The following is a 6,000-nucleotide window of genomic DNA, read 5'->3' on the forward strand; positions in this document are numbered from 1 at the left end:
TCACTAGTGGCCCTCAACTCAATTCACTGTCATTGAATCAATTCTGACTCATAGTGACCCTACAGGACAGGGTACAACTGCCCCTGTGGGTTTCTGAGACTGTGACTCTTCACGGGAGTAGACAGCCTCGTCTTTCTCCAAAGGAGCAGCTGGGGGCTTTGTACTTCTGACCTGAAGGTTGGTTAGCAGCCCAATGAGAAACCACTACACCACCAGGGTAGCTTATCCCAGCGCCTCGTCTTCCTGTGTGAACCTCTCACTTCTCCGCAATGTGGAGTGATAGCACCTGCTCCTTCATGCGTATGAACTACGCTCTCAGAGTTGTTTAAAAGGAAAAACCTCGAGGTCCCTGTGCAGATAGCCATTCCAGCTGAGGCCCATCTGACACATCGCTTTCCACGGCCACACGCCCTCTGCAGTCTCTCACGTGATGCTGGGAAACCGATGAGAAGAGCCTCAAGGTCAGCTCCAGTTCCAGGATTCTCTGAACCCAACCTGGCTCTGAGCAGAGCTTCCCAGGCCATCCCCACAGAGGACAGCCAGATGTCTGAAGCACCGCTAAGCCCCGGTCATTTAGACTGATTCTTGGGGGCCAGGCAGGAAGACCTCCAAGCATTGTACCGTGTCCTGTGATCACTTTGCTGGAAGTGACGGCAGGAAATCTTTGGTTAGACTGAGGGCTAGAGCTTTAGAGAAGAGAGATCAATTATACATAGAATCGTATTGTGGCCTGGCTATTGGGAGGACAGTGGCTGAGTCAGCAGGGTGAGAGGGGGTTTCCTTTAGAGAAATTAAGATCACTCATTTTGCAGACTTCCAATAATAATGCAATGCTTTAACCAAGATGGCACGGTAACCAAAACGGGTAGGTTTTGGAGTCGGTGTGCACTGTATAGGCGCCCCTCAGACTGGTCATCGCGAGAAGCCATGCACCCTGACAGTAATAGCTTGTAGCAGTGCATTTTCAGAAATCCTCTCAGCCTGCCTTCCCCAAATTACCCTCTTTTCTTCATAAAGGCAACCAGCTCGAAACCCCAAATGTGCCGTGGCTTGGCTCTGTCTCACCACTCCTTCTGGCCATTCAACTTGAAGGCTGTCTAATGGATGTGGTGTTGGGGGCTTCATTGGGATACAGTTTGACATTAAAGTCTCCGTGGGTTATGCACTGGGTTGCTAACTTCAAGGTCAGCAGGCTCAAAACCGCCTGTCACTCCTCAGGAGAAAGATGAGACTTTCTACTTCCGAAAAGAGTTCCAATCCTTGGAGACCCACGGGAGCAGTTCTGCTCTGTCCTATAGGGTTGCTATGAGTTGGGATTGCCTTGATGGCAGTGACTTTGTTTGTTGTTGTTGTTTTCAAATGAGCATGTGTTATTTGAGAGTTTCAACAAGACCACCCTTAGGTTATTGTTATGACACCTTCCTTTCTGTAATGTCATTACATCAGGAGGGGGGAGGAGAACCTCATTAAAAATGCTATATTCATACTTGGCCCAAAGAGGTTAAGTAGAGGCCTGAATTTGCCTCAGCTAAGAATTAGGTTAGATTGTCTCCAAAAAGAGATGAGTTATTTAAAAACGGGTATTAAATAAACCCCAAATCAAACTCTCTGCCATCAAGCCAATTCCCACTCAACAGTGACGCCATCTAGGGTTTCTGAGATGGTAAATTATGACCAAAACAGACTTCTCTTGTTCTCAAGTAGCAGCTGGTGGGTTTCAATTGTGGAGTGTGTCTTCCTTAGCAGCCCAAAGCCTACCCTAACACACCCGCTGGGCACCTTGGGCATCGAGTGTTGAACACTAAATAGAGATTGGGGGTGGAATTCTTGTCTGTGGACTCTTATCCCGAGCAAGCAATGCCTGGTAAAATAACCACAGAAGCGAGGCAGTGCCGGCGTAAGGGACTGATAGTCTAGGGGCAAGCGTTCCTCTACCTTGATACCTTTGGGGCCCATTGGTGACCTGTTGCATAGGCCAGGCCTCACAAAGCCATTCAGTTATGCTTTTCCCAAACTCTGTTTTAACCACTGGTCAGAACGCACACGTTTCCTACACATTTCCGCACAGATGGCCTGGATTGTAAACATTTGTAGTCTCCAGGGAAGGTCAGGTGGGCATGTATGGGAGCCTACGTATATGCCGTCCCGTGATTTTCCAGGCTTTGAAGGCATCGCACTGCCCTGCAAGGCTCTATGACAGCCCGTGAAGTGTTGCACAGGGCAGGTCTGCTGAAGGCCAGAGAAGCAATGTCACTTTGAGGACTACAGTGCACTGGCCGACCCATTCTATGTGCAGGCACCCCACATACCCACGGAAGATGACCCGGTGCCTTTGAACTATGGCGCTGGTAACAAATATGAAATATACCATGGATTTCAGGAGAGGGGAGAAATCTGGGAAGAAGGGCAGCGAGAATTCTCCTCAGAAGGGAGGGTAAGAAGACTTTATCTCATATACGTTGGGTGTCAGTAGGAAGGACCATGCCCTGGAGAAGAAGATCGTATTTGGAAAAGCAGAGGGTCGGCAGAAAAGAAGGGGCCCCTCCGTGAGCTGGATGGACGCAGCCACGAAACTGTGCATGTGACGACCTTTGACATGGCAAATGTCAACATGTTTAGCAACACAAAACAAAGGCTAGCGATTCCTAAGCGCTTGGAAAGGAGCCAGACGCTCCACCCTTCCTCCATCATCTTAGGTCAGAACACCAAATTCAACAGGCCTTACCATTTAAGGAAGGAAAAGCCAAAGCACGGATCATGTATAAAATAGTTTATTACCATAATAAATAAAATTAAACTTTTTTTCCTTTTTACAAATATCATTTGTGCTTGTTTAAAAAAATGTTGAGGCGATATCGTCCGCAGAGTGGCCTACGTGGTCCTCATCATGGCATTCCCAAGGCGCAGACACACAGGCGGCAGCCTCGGCTGACCATACCAATAGTACCCACTCGTCTGCACTTCTGCTTCTTCATGCTCATTTGGACAAAGTGACAGATGCAAAGGAAAAAGAAGAGCCCAGTAAAGCATTTGGCGGGCCTCAGCGGAAAGAGTGTCGGTAGAAGGAGAAGCCCCAGAAGGACCAACCGTGCATGAGCAGAAGTGGCCTTGCCGCGAAGGTTAGCATCGCCCCCAACAGATGCACGAATACCCAGCGTCTGAATAGTAGAGAATACATTCATTAGAGGTGTGGCGTCTTAACATTAAAAAAAAATCAGTTCGTACCCTGATGGCAAGATCTCATTGAACAAAGGGTGGATCCGTTGGGTGATTCGTCGTGGGTCACAGATTGAGAAAGAAACCAGGGTCCTCATGAAAAGAGTGTGATGGCGGGGCAGGGCAGGCACCCACCAGGTCCCTCACTGCAGGCGAATCCAGTTCTTGAGGTTCCAGAATCAGTCTGATATGCTTTCAAGAGAATGCAGTTTCCTCTGAATGAGCAGCTGAAGCGGCAAGTAGATTCACATTCCGTGGAACTGTGGAAGGGGCAGAATGAAGAGTCGCCGGTGTGGACACCGTCCGTGAGAAGAGGGGTGCTTCCTGGGATGGGTGCTGCTGGAGTTGAGGGGACGAGGAAGGTCTCCCCCAACTGGATGGCACAGGAGCTGGTGAAGTTCATTTTCATTCAAGCGAGGAAGAAGGCAGTGTGTAGAGCAATAGACAGGACTTACGGACAGAGGACAGGCTGTCCTGGGGGACAGGGGCCCCCTCCTGAAGCAACACGGTGAGGAGGGAGGAGAGAGGACGGGGTATTGGTTTGATCCACAGGGTCGTAAGGCTCAATTTCTTTATTGCAGATCATGGTACAATCAGATCGAAAGCCACATCCGCAACTCGTCTCCCCCCGCCAGGGCTCCTGACCTTGCCCAGAGTGGGTGCGCAGGTGTGCGAGGGAGAGAAATGGTGGTCGGTGCAACAATGGAGAGAGGGGGGTCTGTCTGTCCCTGGCATTTCGAAAGAAGCCCCCTCGCAGACTTGGACAAACAACCCGAGCGTGGGCTCTGTGTCTTCACTGTTCACCCAAGGATTCTCGAGGGAAGTCTGGTGGTGGGTGGGAGTGGGGGTGGAGTGTATTGGTACCGGATGCTTGCCTCAGTGCTGAAGGAGGAGGAGTCTGGGAAAGGGCTCCGGTGTTTGACCGACAACAGCATCTAGGACCTAAGAGGCTGAGGGTAAAATAGGTCCGGTCGGGTAACAAGACAAAATCAAAGCAATACCTGTTACTTCTAAAAGTACGTGGGCACATGTTACTGTCGCATCTGAATTTGTAAAAGTCACTGGTTGCCTACACCTGGACTCGTTGCCCTTCGGCCTGAGTGGAGGTCAAGAATATAAAGAGAGAACCAAGCTAGAGGGTATGAGCTATGAACAAAGTGGGTGGGCAAAAATAGGGCAAAATGGTGCAGTAGACCCAGGCTTCTCAACCCGGGCTGCATCCCTTCCTTTGGCTATCATAGGCTGCCCAGTGGAGGAGCCCTGTGTGGGTGCATGGATGGCAGCAGGTGAGCCAGTACCCTCAACCAAGATCTCACCTACCATCCCACTGACCATCTTATTCCCTCCATCTTCACATCACTCACACCCACTGCATTATTGAGGGCAACTGGGTGTTGGGGGGCGGGGGGCGGCGGTGAGGGAAGAACACGTTGAACAAGCATCCAAATCTTAGGGGCAGGCTCTCCCTATTCCAAAGCTGCCTCTCTCGGAAATGGAGCTTGCCAACAAAGCACGCCCACAGGAAAGAATTTAGAATGCAATCACTGGGCAAGGGTGCAGCACATTAGATCTATCCATCTCTGAGAGAGAGAGAGAGAGAGAGAGAGAGAGAGAGAGAGAGAGAGAGAGAGAGAGAGAGAGAGAGAGAGAGAGAGATCTTTAGAGCAGCCATCTCTCCGCATATTTTTTCTAAATGTGCATTGCAATACCGAGTGACTTTTCAATTACTTGCTCTCCTACCACCTGACTGTCAGCTTGCAGCGCTGGAGTGGCCGCGATGCTGGCAGCTATGTCTCCATTGTTTGGAGTGTCAGCAGGGTCACCCATGGTGGTCAGCTCTCTGAGGAGCTTGCAGATTAAGGTAAACAATCTATTTCCCCAAACCAGCCAACTGAAGCCCGATGGATCTTAATAGACTCGTGTCCAGTGGAGCACTGCAGGATGATGCCCTAGTGACCACGCCTATGGACTTGGATCCTGAAGGTGGGGCGGGGCTGGGCAGCACTGTGTCTTGCTGTCTGTGGAGTCACCAGGGTGGAAACCAACGTAACAGCGACAACTCTCTGCCCAGGTGCCAACTGGTGCTTGTTTGATACTGGAAGGTTCACAGCACTGGCCCTGGGAGCTCCCAGACCTTTCTTGGGAGCTCTAGCAGCACCCTGGCAAGAGTAGGTCATTGGGACACAGCTTCCTGTGCAGGTCATCGAAATGGAAGGAGGAAAGGTCTGGCTTATTTTACAGTGGTTTTCCAAGAAGACACAAGTGCCTAAAGCTGCTCAATGGACGTGAACCCACACTTAGACAAGCACATGCAGTCACCCACCAGGCTACTGGCTGTGAGCCCTGCAGCCTGGAGATGAGTAGATGCCCATGCCAGGATCTGGACTTCCAGTCATTAGCACAATTAGAATCCCAAGAGTCAGGCTGGGAGTACATTCCCAAAGCCTCACCCCACCGCCCCTTCCTGCTCCCACCACTTAACAGTTTGGGGTCCCAAGGCCTCCCCTGCACCAACCTCATCTGGTTGAGGGAAGGGAAAGGCCTCTCCACACTGGACTGCAGGAGGCTCTCACCAAGTCCCCAGAGGTGGAAGGCAATGAAAAGCCGCAGGGGCAGTTACTTCTGAAGCTGGCGTTATGAGGTGCCCTGCCCTACCTGAAAGTTAAAAAAACCAAACAAACCCCCAAACCCCAATCCATTGTCTTACGGTTGATTCTGACTCATGGTGACCCTCTGAGATGGAGTAGAACTGCCCCAAAGGGTTCCCGCTGCTGTAAATAATTA

Source organism: Tenrec ecaudatus, chromosome 1 (genome assembly GCF_050624435.1).
Source record: "Tenrec ecaudatus isolate mTenEca1 chromosome 1, mTenEca1.hap1, whole genome shotgun sequence".
Classification (NCBI taxonomy): Eukaryota; Metazoa; Chordata; class Mammalia; order Afrosoricida; family Tenrecidae; genus Tenrec; species Tenrec ecaudatus.